Here is a 22,689-nt window from a genome sequence, read left to right as displayed (position 1 = left end):
GAAGGCAGAGATCAGGATGATGCTTCTATAAGCCAAGGAACTCCAAAGATTGCCAATAAAGCCCCAGAAACCAGGAGCAGGGTGTGGAACAGATTCTTTCATGCAGTCATCAGGGGGAAGCAATCATGCTAGCAACTTGATCTTGGATTTCTGCCATCCAAGAGCAGTGAGACAATAAATTTCTGTTGTTCAAGCCACTCGGTTTGTAGTGCTTTGGCATGGCAGCCCTAGCAAAGTGAAACAGTGTGATTCAATCCTACGTCTATCTTGAAGCACTGTGCTCAGCACCCACCTACAAGTAGGCTGAGAATCACAAGCCAGCACTGTGTTTATGATTTGCAGTTACAGTAGAACATTCCTATCTAACAAAACTCCACTGACTTCAAATGTTTATGCCAACATGTGTGATCTCTCCACTAACACAAGCTACCTCCAAGAAGAAATCAGAGCTCCAAAAGAATAGTCACCCAGAAAAATCACGGTTCTTTACCTCTAATCTCTTCAAGGTTATGTACCTCTGTAGAGCCATAGGGTACCACTGCATTTCAGTGTAGCATAAGGGTATATATGATGATCCCCCAAGATACAAATATGAAAACAATTTTTTCAGAAAAGAATCATCCTACCTTACAACATGGGAAAATATGCTTTATTGCTGCAAAAGAATCATCAAGAAGTTCATCATTCTAAATGTCAGAACTCAGATGAGCCAAGTTTTACCAATTCCAAAAAAATGCAATCACTTCAAACAGTGTAATTTCCTGAGACTCAGGGAGATAAGCTTTGTACAACTTTATCCTACCTACGATATGACTCAGGCATAGCCATCAGGGAATCAGGGTAAGAGAACGTAAGTTGTGGTAACCTAAAACCCGGAAATTCTCAGGCCTCAACGTCTCCAAGATGCCAGAAAGGAAATCAACTACAGTCCACCATGGTATTTGGAAATAAAACATAATCCCTATAATCATCTTTTACAGACATTTCCCATCAGAAGAGTTATCACGAACCAAAAGCAAATGTAAAACAAAACAGCAAAGACCATGTTAACCACTGCTTTTAGGATGCAGAACCAACTTCTGTGCAACCCTTCATCTTGAGGTGTGACCTAGGCGAGACCAGTAGACCTTTCCTTGAGTTTCTTAAGATTCCTTGATCCAATCTGTGCTCTTTGCAAGTGAAATCCACTCCATAAGTATTTATGAAAAACCTGCTCTAGGACAAGCACTATGCCAGGAGTGGCTGGAGGTCAGAGGTAGAGGACAATGTCCGCAGGGGATAAAACTGGCACTTTGGCAGAAGAACGGGAGACTGGATTAGGGCAGGTAAGAGCAGAATGGGACAAGATCCTTGAGTCCTTCTGTGCCAATTTGCCAGGGCCATTGTAACAAAGCACCACCAACTAAGTGGCTTAAACAATAGAAATTGGTTGTCGAGGGTAGGTTCCACCTGAGGCTGTGAGGGATGGATGTGCCCCAGGCCTCTCTCCCTGGCTTATAGATGTCATTCTCCTCCCTATGTCTCCTCACATGGTCTTTACTATAGGTTTTCCAACTCCAAATGTTCCCTCTTTATCAGGACACCGGCCTAACTAGGTGCGGCTTACATTCTGAGGAACTGGGGGTGAGGATTCAACAACAGGATTTGAGGGGACACAGCAATTCAACCCATAACACATATTAAAGAGTGCAGATATTGTCAGGATTTAGCAGGGAGAAACTAGGTCCCGCGTGCAGGGCAACATTGCTATGCTTCAGGCTAAGATGTGAAGGGTTGACAAGAGGTGGTACAGATTGAGGGAAGAAGGTGCTGCATTGTCTTTTGAGAAGCATGTTTAGGGGAGGAGAAAAAGTGTTCTGTTTTAAAGTGCTTTCACTTATTCTAACATTTAAATTTTTTAAGCTTTTTTTTTTTTTTTTTTTGTAAATCTGGAATCCCCACTAATTTTGTCTGGGATACTTACTACACCCAAATGATGTATGTTATTTTCTACCACATTATTGGGGCATTTATAAAATATTCAAAACCCAATGGAGTGACTTGAAGAGAGATTAAACAGTAGGAGGCAGGGACAATTTTTCACAAGACACACACTTGGGTGCAAACATAGGCAACCTCATTTTTTTTTGACTCAACTTAATTTCTATACCTTTGCACATGGAGACCAAAGACTCCATCCAGACACTTGCAGGAAAACATTGTTGTGTTGGTGTTTTGATGGCTGCAGTAACAAAGTAACACAAATTCCATGGTTTAAGCAACCAACATTTATTTTCTCATAGTTTTAGAGGTGAGAAATCCAAGGACAGGGTCAAATTCCTCTGTTGAACAAGAGGGAGGTATCTACCACAGGCCTCTCTCTTTGGCTTGGAGATGACTGACTGTTGTTCGGGGTCAATCATGTATTCTAAATTTCAAATGTTGAAGCCCTGATCCCCAGGACCTCTTTATCTTCCTATTTGGAGATAAGGTCTTAGGGAGGTAATTAACTTACCTTGGGGTCATATGGGTAGACCCTGATTCAACAGTTTGTAAAGAGGAGACTAGAACAAAGGGAAGACCATGTGAAGACACAGGAAGAAGACAGCCAACTATGAGACTGGAGAGTGGCCTCAGACAAACCCCCCTGCTGATATTTTGACCCCAGACTTCTTGCCTCTAGGACTGTGAGCAAACTACTGTTGTTTACACCTTCACCCCCAGTCGGTGGTACTTTGTTATGGCAGCCTGGTCAGGCTCATCCAGCATCTTCTGCCTTTGTATCTTCACGACCTCTGCCCTCTATATGTCTCTGGGTCAAAAAATTCGCTTTTTATAAGGACACCAGTCACATTGGGTTAGGGTCACCTAATGATCTCACTTTAATCTGGTTTCCTCTATAAAGACCCTGTCTCCAAATAAGGTCACATTCTGAGATCTTGGATATTAAGACGTCAACACACGAATTCTAGGAGTCACACTTCATCCTATAATCATGATTATGGCTTCAGCTTAAAACACCATTGAAGTATTTATTCTTACTTCCAAGCTTCTCAAATTGGCCAATAAAAGAGACAGTTTCAATTTCCTTGTTTATGAGATGAGGGTAGTGAACATGTGGTGGATACCAAGCTCTGAATTCCTATGACCTGAATCACCTTGACATTCCTTAAATGCTTGCATTGTTGCTCTTCAACAAGATGAACCTGATTGATTTCTAGCTCGTGTTAAGGAAGAGGACCTCTGTGTTCCCCTTCACTTTAACCCAAAGAAATTCCAGTGTGAGGAAGCTGCGTTCAAATCAGTGCTCTGAGTTGACAAGAGTAAAATTACCAAGAACACTATCCTAAGACTGCAGGTTTGAGCAGCAAGTCTGTGAACTTAGTCAAACACGTATAAGAGAGATTTGTTCCTAGAGTTTGTCTAACACCTACCAGTTAGGGCTGTTCCTAGTTAGGATGGCGGCTTGGCAGGGTGTTAAATAAAGGGAGTCCAGGCTTCCAGTAAGACAGCCCTTGGTCCAGTCCCTGCTCTGAGATGGACTTGTGCCACATAACCTTGAATAAGCCAGTTAAAATGGTTAATGGTTCCTACCCCCACCAGGGGGGAGAATTAAATGAGAGGGGAACCTGAGTGGCCCAGTCAGTTGAGCATCCAACTGTTGGTTTCAGTTCAGGTCATGATCTCAGGGTCATGAGATCAAGCTCTGCCCTGGTCTCTGCTCAGCAGGGAGTCGGCTTGAGATTCTTTCTCTCCCTCTTCCTCTGCCTGTCCCGGTTCATGCATCCATGTGATTGCTCTCTCTCTCTTTCTAAATAAATAAATAAATTCTTTAAAAAATTAAATGAGACATGCTCATTGGCATTTAGGAAATGTCAAAAACAGACAAAAACCAGCAAAACTAAAACATGTTGTATCTTTTCCTTACCGTTCAACTGACATAGGGTTTTCACTGAAGCATCAGTTTGTCACTAAACCAATTAAAACCAAAAGGAAAAATAAATGCTAGCTACCTTCTTTCCCTCCACATTCGATGTTCCTATATTAATAGTCTTCAATGAGGAAAGATCAGTATAATAAGCCATTTTGGTTATGAATTCATTTTTAAAGCAGGGAAAGCTGATTAACTTGTTAATGGATGAGTGTACTCACTGGATAATGAATTTTATAACTTGGTTAAATTCTGTACCTGTTCAATGAGGTTTTATTTTATGCATGTTCACTTAGCACAGATATTCATTTGGCAAATTGTGCTTTATGAATATTTATTTAGCAGAGTTTCACTTTTCCACATGTTAATGCATTTAGTGCCCCTATGTGAATTGTGATGTTCTATGGAAAGCAATAAGAACAGAGATTGTGATATCTGTTCTGTACTCCCAGGCTCCGAAGAAAAGTGAGGGCTCTGTTTCTTAGAACAGTGGCCTATAAAAACCAAAACCAAAACCAAAACCTAATACAATGCTAGAGAATGCAGGTTGACTGCTGCAGGCAAGCAAGAGTGATCCCCAGCATGTGACCACAAGGGAGGGATTCTTAAAAGATCAGATCCAATATTCTGTTGGTTCAAAACTTTTACCTATGTGTGCTCAGTTTGGCACTAATTTTCATAAAAAAAAAAAAAAATTGAGTACCAATGGTACCTAGGAATTTTATTAAACACAACAAAATTAGCTCATGTAATCTTTACAGCACCACTAATAGCACCACTAATGGTGATATGACACCTCTTTTACACCTAAGAAAGTAAGTTGCAGATGAGATAAATTTTTAAAGTCACCAAGAAGTGATGAGGTTCAGCATGGCCCCATGAAGTCTGACCCCCATGTGTCAATCATAATTCTTTGCACAAAAATGAGGGCAGGCTTGGAACAGAGTAGATGGGTTTCAGCGTAATAACAGGGGCCACCTGGAAGGAGAGGAAAGATAATAATGATGATAAGTTACATTTACTGAGGTTTATTATGTGTCAGGAACTTTACGTGTAACAGAACCACAGTTTGTCCTCAAAGTAAGCCTTTGAAATAGGTACTGTTCTCATTTTACTGGTGATGCGCTAACTTGTCCAAGTTCAAAGAGCTAACAAGTGATAGAAGCAGAATTCCAGGATCACTACCACTTCTCTAGACTCCTGCTGGAGTCAGGGGCTGAGGCTGCTGACACCTGTCCTGCCTTGAGCAAAAATAGTGCAGACACAGGACGTGTCTTGTTCTAGATGGATGTCCTAGTCCACTCAGAAGCTAGGATGTCAGAAAGGCAAAGGCAGGAATTGGCACTTACAGATTCTTCTCAGGGGCCTAAAATAAATATTTTATTTATTTTTCAGTTTATTTTTCAGTGGATGACACATGCGGAAAAGAAGTTTGAGCTGTCATATTACAGTATGTAGAAGAACCATCAGCACAAACTTATGGTACATAAAAGGCACCCATTATAACATATCACAGAGCCCTTGCACCCCAGTCAAGGGCACATCTGATCATGATCTACTCAACGGCCAAAAGCATCTGGAAGCTTGGTCTTATGAAGGAATAATGATGCCTTACAAGCACATACACATGCATGCCAACATCAGAACTTGTCATTAAAAGAGACACGTGAAGAGTGATCTAGAGAAAGAAAAAAAAAAAACTAAAATAACGATTTTTAGACATGATGACATATTCAAGAAGATCACTTTTGAGAAATAATTGGATTTAAAAAAAAAAAAAAAGAATTATGGGCAGCCCGGGTGGCTCAGTGGTTTAGCACCATCTTCAGCCCAGGGCCTGATCCTGGAGACCTGGGATCGGGTCCCGCATCAAGCTCCCTGCATGGAGCCTGCTTCTCCCTCTGTGTGTGTGTGTGTGTCTCATGAATAAATAAATAAATAAAATCTTATAAAAAAAAAGAATTAGATGAAGTGCATTGTACTTCAGAAAATAGTGTCATTCATTCAGAACATATAGTGAGTGACAGGAAACAGTAACTGCCACAGGTATTTGGCAATACAGGTAATAACCAAGGGACAATCCAATGGGGCTTTCCAGGTGTTCTCGTAAATTCCAAAAGATCAGTTTAAAGATCAGTGAAGCAAGGAAATAAACACAGCCAAAAGAATATTATGTGAGAACTAAAATTTGATTTCTCAACAAAGCCCACATTTATTGGAGAGAATTAACAATTCTTTTTACTTGAAATAAGCAAACAAATGAACAAAAACCTCTAACAGTGTCTACTGATGATATTAATCATAAGTGGAACTTCCAACTTCTAACAAGACAACCTAGACTTTCTTAGAAATAAAACAGTGGAAATTGTCTATTGGAAGCTCTCAAAAACCCTGAAGAGCTTTGAATAACTAACATCTTGAAAGGCGAAGAGGTGGTGTGGGTGCCAGAGTCACGAAAATATTGGGCTCACGCATGCACAGCACCGATGACCATTCACACGAGTGCCTCTGCAGGCTGGCACCGAGGTAGTTTAGGTTCCTAACCCCATTTCAGCCGCACAAGAGGTCTCAGGAAAAGGAAGATCATTCTTCTTCTCTAGTTGCAGAAAACAAACACAGAAAAGTTAAGGAAATCATCTAAATCAGCTCCTTAGCAGCAGACGAAATTCTCACCTATGTTACTCTGAAGGTCACTTGATTCTCAGGACAGCACATTACTTCTTATTTTTGATTTTAAAAATAGCTTAAATAACTGTTTGGGTTTGTTTATTTGTTTGTTTTAGATTTTATTTATTTATTTATTCATGAAAGACACACAGAGAGAGACAGAGACATAGGTAGAGACAGAAGCAGGGTTCCTGTGGGTAACCTCATGTGGGACTTGATCCCAGCACCCCAGGATCATGACCAGAGCCAAAGGCAGATGCTCAACCACTGAGCCACCTGGGTGTTCCTAAACAACTGGTTTTCAACTTTTCAACATGGGTTCAGATAAAGAATGATTAGAAATGGTGGAAAGCTGTATGTGCTTCATGGAAGATTAGATAGTAGTGAGAAATAGTTAAGGAAGTCATTCTCCCTCCACCCCCACATTCCCAGAACAAGCCACTTCTCACATAGGCTGTGCATTAACTCAGGCACTCGTCAGGGCTTGATTACCAAGTTCATGGGAAATTCTGGGAATGAGATGACCAAGCTAGGAAATAACCATGTTTCTTTTCGGTTCACAGGAACATAAGGGGAAATGTCAACACTAGGCAGAGCTGCTGAATAGAATGTCCTGAGTTTGTCTATTGGAAATCTCAGCATGAGAGAGGAGTAGAAAAGGCCATCATCTCAACTGAAAATATTTTATGCACTTTTGGGTAACAGATTTACCAGCCACCAGTTCAAATAAATCAAAAGATGGGTCCAAATTGGGGTGGGATCTATTGTTTATATATATATATTTTTTTTTTTAATTTTATTTATTCATGAGAGACACACACAGAGAGAAAGAGAGAGAGAGAGAGGCAGAGACACAGGTAGAGGGAGAAGCAGGCTTCATGTAGGGAGCCTGATGTGGGACTCGATCCTGGGTCTCCAGGATCACACCCTGGGCTGAAGGCAGCTCTAAACCACTGGGCCACCAGGGCTGCCCAGATCTATTGTTTATAGATGGCTTTATATATTAGCTGATGTCCTAGGTCCTTAAATGTTAACTCAATCCTCCAAGTGATCCAGGAGTTAGGAATGGATAGTCTCATTTTTTTTTTCCATATAATTAAACAAAGCTTCACGATGGTCAGTGTGTCTGAGATTTCACAGCTGGGAACTTTGGAGCCCATTTACACTCAATTCTGTCTAACTTGCCACTGGAGAGCAGGAGGGGGACTGAGGAGGCATCTGAGGCCTGTGTCCTCACAAAGAATGATAGAAAGTACTAGAGATGTTTGCTGGAGTGAAGAAGTCTCGGATAGGATGAGATGAGTGTCTGCCTTCAAGTCAGACAAAATAGGTAAGGGCAGAAATGCTTTGGCTAAAAGAGGATAGAACTTGTTCCCCGGAAAGTGCCCCGAGGCAAGTCAAGCCAATCACTGATTCAAGGTGGGGTAGCCCAGTGAGCAAGCAGGTAGAGCCTTGAGTCCAACTGCCTGGGGTTGAGGCCCAGCTTTGCCAAACCCAGGGTCTATGAACTTAGGCAAGCCCCTGAAACTCCTGGTGGTGCCTGTGCTTGTTTGGATCCACTGAGAACCTGGTGCCAATGTGGTGTTCGACGTGTGAAGACATTTATTGAGGGAGTGTATTAGTGTCAGCCTGGGGTTGCCATAATAAACTACCACACACTGGATGACTTAGGCAATAGAAATCTATTTTCTTACAATTTCTGGAGACTTCTACATCCAAGATCAATGTGCTGTGCATTCAGGTTTCTGGTGGAAACACCCTTTTTGGCTCTCAGATGATCTCCTTCTTGCCATGTAGTTACATGGCAGAGAGAGAAATGTGATCTCTCTCTTCCCTGCCTCCTCCTCTTCCATATTATTTTTTAATTATATCATTTTAATTTCTTCTTCTTCTTCTTTTCTTCTTCTTCTTCTTCTTCTTCTTCTTCTTCTTCTTCTTCTTCTTCTTCTTCTTCCTCCTCCTCCTCCTCCTCCTCCTCTGTCTTCTTCTTCTTCTTCTTCTTTCTTCTTCTCCTTCTCCTTCTCCTTCTCCTTCTCCTTCTCCTTCTCCTTCTTCCTCCCTCTTCATAAAAGGACAGTCCTATTGGATTAAGGAGTCCACCCTTACGGCTGCATTAAATCATAATTGCCTCCTAAAGATCCTATTTCCAGATGTAGTCACATTACAATTCAACATATGAATTGTGGAGGGAGTCCCAGTTCAATCTATAACAGGGAGGGAGTAGGAGAAAGTAAGGAGAACCTGCAGATTTCTGTGGGGTCTGATATCTGTGAAAGATGAGAAAAGAGAAGGAAGAAGAGAGGAAGGATCTTTGTAACAGTTTCAGGGAAAGTTTGGCTCAGCTAAAAGGTACTCTTGGGCCAGTGACCCTTTGGAGGAGTTTTGCATCTCATTGGAATGGAAGTGGAATACCCTTCATTCCTGGTCTTTGGGTTGGAAGTAGCCCAAGGGAAGTGTGGTTTTATCAGACATGGTAGTGGATTCAGGGGGGTCAGCAGCTGGGACTATGAGCAAATTGCACGTCCTAGAATGAGGTAACTGAGCAGTACCTTTCCCTGGCTGCTTTGTGCATAGAGAAGGAGAAACCAACAATAGTACATAGCTCAAAAGACTACTGGCAGGATCAAATGAGTTAATATAAAGTGAATGGCTCAGTGCCTGGAACATGGTGAGCACCTAATATATGTTAGTTCTTATTAATATGTACTTATCATACACAGTGGACTTTGGGTGACACTTAAAGAACTCTAATTACATATTCATCCCAGGTTGGGCCTGTTGATCATCAACATCACTTTACACTTCAATTAAATATACCATTGGTTTTATTGCTTTGCAAAAATCTTCTAAGGAAAGTCATCATGGATGCTAGAAAAGGTTATTGCTCTATAAAAGGGAAAAATAACTCAATTTTCCTGACTTGAGGCTAGTGACCATAATAAGCAATTGCACTTGTATTGGTTATTTATGTGCTTCTAGTTCAGTTGAGGTGCCTTAGAATTACAAAGTATCAGAATTAAATGGAAAATTCTAAGTCATCTGGTCCAAACACCACACTTTGCTTAGATTTCCCAAAGAAATGGTCCTTCGGCCTCTCTTCACAAGCAGCAATGATGAAAAACAAAGTGTTTCACGAGGTTAGCCTTTCCTTTCTTGGACTGTGTTTAGTCTACCCTCTGTCTGGCTCTAGATTGACTCCTCCTTCTCTACCCAATGTTTCTCTCCATGAGGCTGATCTCTATGGAATTTATTCCTGCTTCTTGTTGGATTTAGCCAATATATTTAGGCAACATCCAGCAGAATATTGGTAGGCGGGAGGAGAGAAGTCAGGTTGCTTGCTTCATTGAGTGCTGCCCTAAGTGCCTATAGGACAGACGGGTACCTGATGGAAGTCACTGCTCCTCTCAAGATGTGGATACTTATAATTGTCTTATCCTATCCTTCTTATTGGTCCAAGTTATCACATTGTTCTTTAGGTTTTCCCCACAGGCCATCCATACCTTTGTAGTTAGTTTCATAGATAAGCCCAGCTCAAGTTATCCCAACTTAAGTCTTCTATCTGTCTCTTACTGGTACCCTGACTGCCACACACTGTTCCTAACTAATAGAAAGTTCTTCTTTATCCAGGTGATGGACCCTTTGTTCCATCCCTTGCCGTAGACAAAAGGGTCTCAGCTACCTTTCCGAACAGTAGCTCTTCAAGTCTACATGTACTAGATCTTAATGGAGACCTAAAAATCTGGACACTGCCACTTTCACACTGAAGCTTTTCTGACTAATATTTTGAGAGACATTTTGCAAAAAATCAAATTCACACTAAAGTGTTTCCCCTAAATATGCTGCTGGGCTCAACATCCTTTGTATGCCTTCCATTCAAAAAAATCATCCAGATCTTTTAACAACCTACTTATGTTTTCTGTCCTCACCACTTCTTGAGAAAATACATTCTCCGCGTGTGTACCTTTGTGAGGCTACACACCCTCCCTGAGTGGGTCGTAGGAAGCATGATAGCCTTTAATTTGTCCTCAATTGACTGTGCTCAGGCTTCCTCTGAAGATGAATAATACATCTTTAATGTTATTAAATTTTTCATTAAATGACCAGTAAGAAAGCCATGGTGGGGGGGTGGGGGGGTGGGAAAAAGGAGAAAGTAGAGAAAAGGAAAGAAAGGTAGAAATCTGCAAACCACCTCCCACATGCATATCAGCTAGTTACCAGTTTTCTAAGTGACTTATAATCTTCTTAGGGTACAGAAAAGTATTTTTGTTTTTACTTATTGCGGTTATATATTCACTTGCATCTGCATCTTCCAGTTAACATTATAAGCATTTCCCCGTGTTTTTATGTAGCTTTCTGAAAAATCCTCCATGACATGATACACCATGTGATGTCTCTGCCACATGTAAGCAGATCCTGTGATTTGATATGTAGATTGCTCTTATTTGATATGTTCATAAGCTGTAACTATTAGAAACAAAGTTACGGTGAATGTCTTTGGAAGATGTTCCATTGTTGTCCTTTGTTATTCTTTCTTTGTTTTTCTATTGTTTTTCAGAATTATTATTTTTTTTTCTTTTTCAGAATTAATCCTGGCTACCAAAAAATTCAATCATCCACCTCTAGCACTGTGGACTGTGTAAGAATTTCTGCACAACCATATCTCAGCCAGGAAGATGCAGTCATCAATGAAAACCCTGCTAGTGCTCTAATTCTAGCCTTTCTGGCCTTGTTTGTGGTCTTGGCTAATGCTGAATCAGTTATACAAACTATTACTGACCCCAAGGCTTGGAATATTAACAGTTAGAGACTGTCTTCTCCAGGGCAGGATTTGTGCCAGACTGCATGCCAGATGGGCTGCTGTTCATAAACTATTCAAGCAAGATCTCTCATTTTGTATATTTTATGATCAATAACATTTTTATTATATATATAAATATATAGCATATATATGTCTTAATAGATAGTCTGGTTGCTTTCAGTATCACTATTATAATATTGCTTTAATGCTGTCTTTGCTCATAAGTCTTGGTTTTGAGTATTATTTCCTTAAAAGGGATTCATTGAGGGGGACCTGAGTTGTGCAGTCAGTTGAGCATCTGCGTCTTGGTTTCGGCTCGGGTCATGATCTTGGGGTCATGGGATCAAGCCCGACGACAGGCTCTGCCATCAGGAAGGAGTCTGCCTGGAGTTTCTCTCCCTGTCCCTCTGCCCCTCCCCCACCCCTGTGTGGGCTCTCTCTCTCTCAATAAAATAAATCTTTTTAAAACAGGAGAGAGATTCATTACAGCAGAATTAGGCAGCAAAAGACTACTCATTGTTAAGGACCTTAATACCTATTGTTCAATTGCTTTCCAGAATGTTTATACCATTTGAACTTGATTATATGAGCATGTCTTAATTTTTTAAAAAAGATTTTGTTTATTTATTCATGAGAGACACAGAGAGAGAGAGAGAGAGAGAGAGAGAGAGAGAGAGAGGCAGAGACCCAGGCAGAGGGAGAAGCAGACTCCAGGGAGCCCGACGTGGGACTCGATCCGGTGTCTCCAGGATCACACCCTGGGCTGAAGGCGGCGCTAAACCACTGAGCCACCCCAGCTGCCTGAGCATGTCTTAATTTATAAGAGTTCCATAACAGTGTTAAACATTACATACATATAAATCATATATACATATACACATATATTTAAGTATCTAATAATTATATAGGTGGAATAGTCATTTGTTTTTTTTTTTTAAGGTTTTATTTATTTATTCATGAGAGACACACAAAGAAAGAGAGAGGCAGAGATACAGACAGAGGGAGAAGCAGACTCCATGCAGGGAGCCCAACGTGGGACTCGATCCCCGGACTCCAGGATCACACTCTGGGCCAAAGGCAGGCGCTAAACCGCTGAGCCACCCAGGGATCCCCATTTGCTTTTATTATAATTAACTTAAAAATATTCCCAGAGTATCTGAGCAATTATATGTATTTTTGCATAGTAATTATTTTACCTTTTGGGAGCATACATTTTTTACCTCCTGTTCCTAGAACTACAGGCCTTGATGACAAGTGTCCCTACTCTCCTCGTAGGTTTGGCCTCAAGGTTTTTAACCTCGTAGGTTAAAAAAAAGATTTTATTTATTTATTCATGAGAGAGAGAGAGAGAGAGAGAGAGAGAGACGGGGACAGAGGCAGAGAGAGAAGCAGGCTCCTCAAGGAGCCCGATGTGAAGCCCCATCCCAGGACCCCAGGATCACACCCTGAGCCAAAGGCAGACGCCCAACCGCTGAGCCACCCAGGCGTCTCAGTTTCCCACTTCTCAAATTGAAGTGACAGCATGGAGCCACAGAAGGAGAACATTTAGCTTGCAGCAGGTTGGTGGTTATTGGTACACGTACGCCTGATGTTCTGACTTCACTCTCTCTGGTGTGGTTTGTGGTTTGGGCTGATGCTGAACCAGTTACACACAGGGTTACTGACCCAAAGGCTCAAATTATCACGTTTTGAAGTGTAGGCCACTGTGCCAGATATGATGTAGATGGGTCTGATGCTTCCAAAATATTCAAGCAAAATCTAACCTACATGACTAATGGCCCCTCAAAGTGCCTACGAAAAGTTGGCTTGTGTATTTTTAAAAGGCATAAACATCTTGAGAACATGAAATACAGAAAAGAGAGAGATTTTCCTCTTAAACTCTCTTTAAAAGCCACCTAATTAAGTCCCCTCACCTCATTTTCTTTTCTCTAACACCTAGAACTCTTGAGAAGAGGCAGTCGGCATGAAGTACCATTCACACCATTCAGCATTTGATTGCTGCTTTAGGAAGTATAATGTATTTGTTAACTCAAGGAAGTAACTCAACCTCTCTGGGCTTTACTTGTTTTATCTGCTGAATCAAGATGTTACATGAGATAATGTCAGAGGGTTCTGTGATTGAATGGATTCAAAATCTATGAGCCACAATTCCAGATGTGATGGGGAGCTTTTGAACCTCCATCCTTTGTTCATCTGGGCCTTATGATGGAGAACTGGAGACGATGCTTGAGGAGGGAGACACTAAACCCTCTGTCTGTGCTCCTATGCTCAGTTCTACCACCAAGTACCAGCCGCAGAGAAATGGCACTGGGACAGAGCACATTCTGTTTCTTTGCCAGTCTTTGCTCTGCACCCAGACAAAAGTTCGGGAGTGTGTGCAGAATAAAGCTGAGCTAAGAGATGGACCTGAGATTGGGGTTTAGAAGCCAGCAGACAAATGAAGTCCCCGACCTCTTTCAGGTGCTTCGTATGGGTTGTCCTACAGCACCTTTTCCATCCTCGGAACTTTTCAGAAGTCTCTGGCTTCTTCTCAGCACTCAGACCTCAACCCACATCTTACTTGGCCCCAGACGCGGTCACTGGCATGGATAACCCTATCTAAAGGCACCTCTCCTCCACTGTGATCACATCATCCTGGAATTCTATCCTCAGCACAGCAGTCAGCCCTAAAATGGTGTGTGCATGCACGCTACGGACATTTTATCTTCTGTGCTCCCAACTAGAACTCAAGCTCCAAAAGACCTGGACTGCCTCCTTCCTGTTCATCTTTGTGCACCAATACCCCAATACCTCTCATGTCCTAGTAACTGGATAAATACATGTCAAATGAGAAAAAGAATGAACTGATGGATGAACTGAGGATCACACCAGGATCACACCCTGAGCCTGCAGGGAGAAAAAGGAGAAAGCCCTGCCAAAACAGGGCACAGGAGTGCAGCACTCTGCCAGGGAGTAAATTAGGAGCGATCTGGGCGGTGGCCTATCAAGTGGGGGAGGGGCTGAGAGGGGTCTCTATGGGGGAATATGTTATCACTGATGGGGGTTAGCTTTGCCAATATAGGCTAGTGATAAAAACCAGACCTATTTTTACTTGCTTTCACTATTTTTTTAATTTAAATTCAATTAATTTACATTTACTGCATTATTAATTTCAGAGGTAGAGCTCAGTGCTTCATCAGTTGTATACAACACCCAGTGCTCATTACATCACATGCCCTCCTTCATGCCCATCCCCCAGTCACCCCATCCCCCACCCCTCACCCCTCCAGCAACCCTCAGTTTGTTCCCTAGAGTTAAGAGTCTCTTAGGGTTTGTCTCCCTCCCTGATTATGTCTTGTTTTATTTTCCTCTCCCTTCCTCTATGCTCCACTCTTTTGTTTCTTAAATTCCACATTAGTGAGATCATAGGATAATTGCTTTTCTTTGATTCTTACCTCACTCAGCATAATACCCTCTAGTGCCATCCACGTCGTTGCAAATGGCAAGATTTCATCCTTTCTGATGTCTGAGTAGTATTCCATCATATATATATAAACCACATCTTCTTTATCCATTCATCTGTCGATGGACATCTGGGCTCTTTCACTATTGTTTTTAAACTCTGTACAGACAATGTGCCCATCAGTGACGGCACCCAGGGCAAATGGCTCCCTCTGTCCTGTCCTTGGCACCACTGGATTCCATAGCAAATCCTCTACCAGATGTGGAGAAAGAAATATTAAATGTTGGCAGGTAGAGGAACAACATTATTTAGCCACTCTCTATTAGCTATTCAGATATTCTTTCAAGAAACATGTGTTGATCACCTGCTATGAGGTCAGTGCCATGTGAGGTAAAAGAAAAACAAGGTGACACAGGTAGAGTGCTGGGTTTTGCCTGGTTGGGGACTCTGGCCAAAAGTGACCAGGACATGGAATGGAATGGTAAGACTCAGGCTGACACTTAAAATCTACTTGGGAGATGTGAAGATGCTATCTTTCTATCTATGAAGTTAAATCCACAAGGTGTATCTCAGCTGGACTCTGAAAGTCACATAGATCACTGCAGCAAGAAGAGGAAAATATTTCTAGTAAAAATGAAATAGAGATGTGAAAACTTACGGTCTGTTGGGGATTCCCAGATAGTGTGTCTGGCACTCTCGTGGCTTGAAATGTGGCTAAGTTACATGGAGGTGTAGAGAAAGAAGACAGGAGAGTAAAGTCAGGCCAAACTTGCAAAAGACCTTGAATGCTGAATTCAGAAACAAACAAACAAACAACAACAACAACAACAACAACAAAAACAAAAAGCAAACTTCCTTTCCATCAATGGTCAGCCAGCAAGGTATGCAAGCAGGGAGTGGATCCCCTGTGAAGATCACAGACAGCACAGGTAAGGTGAACACCATGCAGTTGGCAGCCAGCCATGGAATTGGAGCTCCTGACACATTCAATTGTTTTCTGCTTTCTGCTTTCTGCTATCTGTTCCCATCCCCTCTTTACTGACATTTATGTAAACCTCAAAAACCTACTCATGGGGGCTCCTGGGTGGCTCAGTCAGTTCAGTGTCCTGCTCTTGGTTTCAGCTCAGATCATGATCTCAGGGTCCTGGGATCCAGCCCCACATCAGGTCTGGCTCTGCACTCAGCACAGAGTCTGCTTGAAGATTTTTTCCCTCTGTCTCCTCCCCTCACTCATACTAGCACTCTCTCTCTCTCTCTCTCTAATAAATAAATAAATCTTTTTAAAAAGTTCATGTTTATTAATGACAGTCTAGAGTACATCACAGAAGTGTAGCATTTAAAAACTAGAGGTTGTTTGAGTGATGAGATTGCCAAGGAAAAACAAATTCCTCCACATTTGAAACCCTCTCAATTCTACTAGCTCCATGGCTTTGAAACAAGAGCTCAAGGGTTTTCAACTCCAAGTATTTCTCATAGGAAGAGGACCTAAGCTTGAGGTATTCCAAATATTAACTTTTGCTTCGTATGCCATGAATATGTTAGGGTCTTTGGCAGGAAAGGTCCCTTGCCTCTAATGTAGTGATAGTGAGATACATAATGTGCTATGATTATGCATATATTAAATGCATATATTAAAATGATGCACATGCAGGCGCAGGGAGCGGAGCAGAGAAAAATGGAGGACAGGTTCAGTGTTGTGTGATAGGGAGAATTTGCTGTCGTGGGAGGTGGCCCTGGGCTCAAACCCCAGCTTCAATTTCCTCACCTCCAAGGAGTCAATGTAAAGGTTCACAATGTAAAGGTTCACCACAGACATGTACTCTGTGTCCAAGCAAGATGATATTTACGTTTTGTTCATCAAACCCTATAGCTTGATTGCACGACTCAGCTCCTCTCACCAACATCTTCCAATTCTCTCTTCCACCCCCAACAGGAGCCTCTCACCTGCTCACAGTGAACAGCCCACCGTCACTGCCTTGTGGGTTGTCTGTCTGCTTAAACTCAGGTTGTATCATACAACTTAAGGTTTCTACAATAGCAGCGCCCCTGAATCTCAAAGATTACTTTGGAAGCAAAAAATTGTTTCTAGCTCACACAAAATCCTCAGAGCACCCAGGGACTTCAGCCCTGCAGTCTCCATGCCACTTGTCCCTGCTGTCAATATGGCAAGGGAAAATAGGGACTGGAAGATGCACCGGGAGCTATATTTTGCTAGGCCCCAAAGAAGCCCTTATCTTCCCCCAATGCCACAGAATCTCTCATGAAACCAGTTCCTTGGGCTGCTCTTCTCCATGTCTCCTTTCCTGCATGAAAATCTCTGAAAACAGACTTTCAAGCACCATCTCCCTTTCCCCAGTGATACAGTGTAGTTTGCACACAGCTTACATCCATACCCTCTTGCTGGTCCTGGCCAGGCTTCCCTGGAGACCAAGACAGAGAAGACTTAGCCTCCCCCACTAGAGAATGACTGATCAAGGTCTCGTGTGAAGTGAAAAATGGCTTGCACTCTCAAATCACTGCTGAATGCCCCCACTTAAACCTCCTGGATGGCAGGAGTGACTTTTTGAGAACAAGATTTGTGTATAGATGGCTCTCAGGACAGAGGGAGCGGCTGCGAAGGCATCCTCCAGTTACCTCGTCGAAGAGCATCACAACATGGTCACAGCTTCTCAGAGATCATTTCTCTGGCTCCTACCCAGGATGATTAAAAAAAAAAAAAAAATCTAAGGTACTAATTTCAGCTAAAGCAGCCTGTTAACTTAGAATCTTGGCACATGACAGAAAGAAAAAAAAAAAGAAAGAAAGAAAAAAGAGGGAGAAAGGAACAGGAAGGGAGGAAGGGAGCGAAAGAATAGACAGGGGAGGGAACAGACCAAACTCCCCTCTTGTTCTCACTCTAGAGAGGTCACAGTGTTCTAGAACATGCCAAGATCTTAAAGAACTCTAGCTGTATGACCTTTTTCAGAGAAGGAAATCTGAGCCTCAGAGAGGTGGAGGTATTTGTCTCAAATCACAGAGCCAATGAATAGATGAACTAAAACTTGGTGCCGCACTCTGAAATCCAGCAGATTCTCAGCCAACTGGACACAGCCCTGTGTTGTCTAGAGAAACACCAGCTCGGATGAGTATCTCTCCTGGATTTGCTCCAGAGATTCAGCCGCCCGTCTGTACAAAGGTACCTGGTCTCTGTGCTGAGAAAACAGTGTTTGTTGGAGCCCCTGGCTGCCCGCCAGAGAAGCAGGTTCTGGAAAGGGTTCAGGGGGACTGCAGGCAAAGAGAGGGAGCCTCCCAGCTGGGAGGAGTCTTGGCTCTCCGCTGAGGAGCACGGAGGAATCCTTCACAGGGAACTATTGAGAAATCCCTGCAGGATGGTAAACAACTCCAAGTGCATAATTGCTGGCCAAGGATGAAATACTGATGTGAACAAAAAGTCAATTAAGTGCCCCACTTGGTTACTGTCTTTTTTCTTCCTCCTTCCCTCCTGATCTCTCCCTTCCCTCTCCCCCTCCTCCACCTCCTTCCCCCTCCCCCTCCTCCCCCCTTCCCATTTTTCTTTTCCTTCCTCTCCTCTTTCTTTCATAAATCCTGAAATGACTTACCTCTTCAGGTATCTAAACCCTAACTGTTTAGAAATCCCAGCATCTATCAATTTTGCATGGAGGATATGGGCAGTGCTCACAGCACAGAGACTTTGCCTATGACTGAGGCCTTTGTCAGCCCTTCCCTATTTCACTATTTCTTCCACTCACCAATCAGTACATCTGTGCTCCTCATTTTTTTTTTTTTTTTAAGTGAGGTTGGGGAGGAGCAAAGGGAGAAGAAGAGAATCTTTTAAAAAAAATTATTGGAGTTCAATTTGCCAACATAGAGCATAACACCCAGTGCTCATCCCACCAAGTGCCCCCCTCAGTGCCCATCACCCAGTCACCCCAACCCCCCGCCCACCTCCCCTTCCATGAACCCTTGTTCATTTCCCAGAGTCAGGTGTCTCTCATGTTTTGTCACCCTCACTGATAAGAGAAAGAATCTTAAGCTGGCTCCTTGCCTAGTGCAAAGCCCGACATGAGGCTTGATTTCACAGCTCTGAGATCATGACTTGGCCTAAAATGAAGAGTTGGATGCTTAACTGACTAAGTCATCCAGGCACCCCAAGTGTATGCCATTCTGAACAGGTGCGATAGCCAAAGCATGGAGCTGGTGGTCAAATAGACCTGGATTAGAATTCCAACTCTGTCTCTGTCTATCTGTCCTTGGGGAAGTTATTGGCTGTCTCTGCCTCACTTTCTATAGCTGACCACAAGGACAATGCACAGATTGCAGGGAATAATGAGGGTGAAACATGAGATGCTCTCCATTGCCCAAGTTGTCTTTCTTTTGCTGATCTTCAAAGTTTGCCTTCCTGTTCTCTCTGGTGTCAGTTTCTATATGACAGATGATTCATTTATTCATTCATTAAATAGAGATAGCATAAACCAGGCACTGTGGTAGGCCTGGAAGATTCAGGAATGAACAGGAAACACACAATTGTGGACACAGAGATTCGAATCCAGCACCCTGACTCACACTGTGATTCCACCATCATGGAGCACTGCCTCAACTCCATCAAGCAAAGAGACACTCTCAGGTATCCCTCCTCTGATCCAAATCACAGAATGACCATTGAATCACTCTGTGTATATCAGAATAACTGTGGCTCTTAAAAAAAGAGAGAGAGAAAAATCAGATTCCCAAAGCCCAAGCCCCTCAGTGTGACTCAGAATCTGTTGGAAGTGGAATCTTCTTAGTTAAGTTTTTTTTTTTTTTTTAAGATTTTATTTATTTATTTATTTGAGACAGAGATAGTGAGAGAGAGCATGAGCAGGGAGGAGAGGGATAAGTAGACTTTCCACTGAGCAGGGAGCCCGATGTGGGGCTCAATCCCAGGATCCTGGGATCATGACCTGAACCCAAGGCAGATGCTTAACTGACAGAGTGACCAAGGTACCCACTTAGTTCAACTTTTTAAAAAGCTCCCTGTTGCCTTGTATGTATAAGTCATCATTAAGACACTGATGGAGGAGCAGAGATGGAATTTAAGACAACCTTCAGGAATCTACTGAAGAATGGGGGCTGTGCCCACTGGTGGCATGGAGGCAAACTCAGGACCATCTGTCAAGTCTTGGATCAAATATCCCCTGTCCTGTGATACCTTCCCCAAGCCAGGTGACTATCATGCCCCCTTTGGACCCTGTCTTCCGTCCACCACTCCAGCAGGGCTTACAAGTGAACTGTGGTCTTCCTCTCATCTCTGTCTCCTCCTCTGGGATGTGGGCTCCTTCAGGACAGAGACTGTCTGAGCCATTTGTCTCCATTTTTCGTACATCAGAAGCCTCATGCAATGTGTTGAAAGAATGTCCAGATGAAGGACATACAGCAGGATTTCAGGGTACAGATAGAAAGATCCACACTGAAAAGAGAAGACAGGATGGGATGGTCTGGGAAGGAAAGAGACTGAGTGAACTGAACACTAGCCTGACTTTATCAGCTCCCATCTCTCAACCTGCCCCAAGGCTGAGAATCAGAAAGAAGCCCCAAGCTGGAAGAACTCCTTCAAACCATGAATTCTATCCTCACCTTTCCATTTACAAAACAGTTGCATTCTCTTCCACAGGTCCCTGGGTGTGGCTACCCGTTATCCTTGAAAAGAGTTCCTTGATCCTCCTTTTATCTTGTGTTCTAGACTTTAGACCCTTCAGAGATCAAATGACTGCATCTTGGGGGCACATCAGAGCTCTGTCTAAAGCTCTGTGGGAAGCTGAATAATGGCCCCTGAAGATGTCCACACCCTAATCCCCCAGAACCTGTGAATATGGCATCTTACATGGCACAGAGAGTTGGCTGATGGGATCAAGGTAAGAATTTTGAGGTAGAGAGATTATTCTGGGTTATCTGGGTGAGCCCAATGTAATCATAAAGGCCCTTATAAGAAGGAAGCAGGTGTCTGAAGAAGAGCAGTAATGGGGAGCCACTGGCCAAGGAATGAGAACAGCCTCCAGAAGCTGTAAAAGACATTAAAAAAGATTGTCCCCTAGAATTTCCAAAAGGGACAACTCCTTCCCCATACTTGGACTTTAGCTCACTGAGATGGACTTTGGACTCTTCCATGTTCCAGAAATGCTAGATAATAAATGTGCATTGTCTTAGGTCATTAGTTAAGATTATGGTAATTTTTGTTAGTGTCAATAGGAAATGGGTACAAACAAATGCTTGCTGGATCTTCTGGGTTAACGGAAGCCCACTTGTCAGCAAGGCAGACATTCTGGGACCTTATTGTTATAAAAAATGGCCCAAAGATAGCCTGTGTGCTTTGGCATCTACAATGTTTACATCTTCATGGCAGGCTGAGACTCATTAGTCCAAAAGCCCGCTGACCCCTAACTCAAATTCTTACATATCCAGTTATTTTTAACATAACCCAAACAAGCAGATTTTTAGCCAACTGGACACTGCCTGCTTTGTGTGCCCCGGAAAGCCTCACCCAGCAACTGTTAGCCCTTGATAAGAGACAGACTTGTAGTTACAAGTCCCCAGATAGCTGTTGCCCTTCAGAGTTCTCTGACTCAGAGACTCCTGGCCATGCTGCTGAGTGACATCTTTTAGGCTTCTAAGTCCCGTTCAGATCCCCCTCTCCCCCAAAGTTTTCTGTCCTCCTCCTCTTCTGAATGATAATCCCTTTGCTTGTGTTGTGTGGACTCCCCCCAAGCAACCGTGTCCAAGTGCCACTCAATAAACAATCATTTTCCTCAAGCAGCCCCAAATCCCTTGAACACTTTATACCTAGAAACCCTTCTTAGGAGAAATGCTCCCCTGCTTGGGGCTTCTTTTAAATTACTGAACTGTTATAGAAATCAAACTGTAAACTCTAATGTGTCAAATTCTCTATCAGACTATGCATATCTGCACAATTAGCTCTCTATGAAGTTAAATGTAGAGCAGTCTTATTTCTAGTTCTATAACTTTTTCCCCACTCAATATCTAGGAAGTTGGCATATGAGAAATAATGATACCCACTCAATCACTTTGCCCATATGACTGATGGATAAATACAAAATAAAACAAACAAACAAAAAACCTAGTATTTCAATGTGCCTCCCACCCTTAATTTGTTCTTTCAGTTACTTTTTTTCTTCTTTTTTCAGTTACTTTTAATAGAGGTTAAGCATATTATCTGCCTTTGTTTATCAAGAACCTCATCTTTTTAGCATTTATTTCAAACAATTTGGTTAGCTAACCTCAACCTGCGATGGTGAATTTGTATCAAACAGAATTGACAAGGCCATGGGTTAATTTTCACCCTGGAAAGATTAGACTGATGCTAAACACTTCCCAGTAGCTTGGGAACAGCATCATCTGGACAGTCAATAGTGTCCTTCTCAGGATGGGAGAACTTGAAAACTGTGTACAGTAGCTCAGATGATGACTATGAATGATTTGTTTGGTTTGAAACGAAGCCAGAAGTTAGACACATGAAAAGTGGGTGTAATTAGGTCTGCTTCATATTAAGTATAATGTTTATTTCCCATATATAAACTGTCAAATAATGCAGTGATTGGAAATCACTGGAATTGTCATGCAATGATGACGCATAGAGTTAGCACTTTTATAGAAATCCTTCTGCATATGCTGCTAATGAATCAATAACATAGTTGGGTTGCTTGCAATTAAATGCAGCCTAAGATTGGATTTGTATTCTCCTTTTATGGTATATATATATATTCACAGGTTCTGGGGGATTAGGGTGTGGACATCTTTAGGGGCCATTATTCAGCTTCCCACAGAGCTTTAGACAGAGCTCTGATGTGCCCCCAAGATGCAGTCACTTGATCTCTGAAG

The 22,689-nt window shown here is 42.4% G+C and overlaps 1 long non-coding RNA gene across 1 annotated transcript; it reads right to left on the bottom strand.

Moving 5' to 3' along the window:
- Window positions 1–4,530: 4,530 nt before the first annotated feature.
- LOC144301337 (uncharacterized) lies at window positions 4,531–17,739 on the bottom strand. Its single transcript, XR_013368155.1, has 4 exons — window positions 17,452–17,739; window positions 15,476–15,531; window positions 14,810–15,069; window positions 4,531–4,888 (listed from the first exon to the last, which is right to left on the bottom strand). It is a non-coding gene; the product is annotated as an uncharacterized LOC144301337 (long non-coding RNA).
- Between the last annotated feature and the right edge of the window lie 4,950 nt (window positions 17,740–22,689).

Source organism: Canis aureus, chromosome 2, assembly GCF_053574225.1.
Source record: "Canis aureus isolate CA01 chromosome 2, VMU_Caureus_v.1.0, whole genome shotgun sequence".
Taxonomy (NCBI): domain Eukaryota; kingdom Metazoa; phylum Chordata; class Mammalia; order Carnivora; family Canidae; genus Canis; species Canis aureus.
Note: the sequence above shows the minus strand (reverse complement) of the source record. Positions and strands in the feature narration are given on the sequence as shown.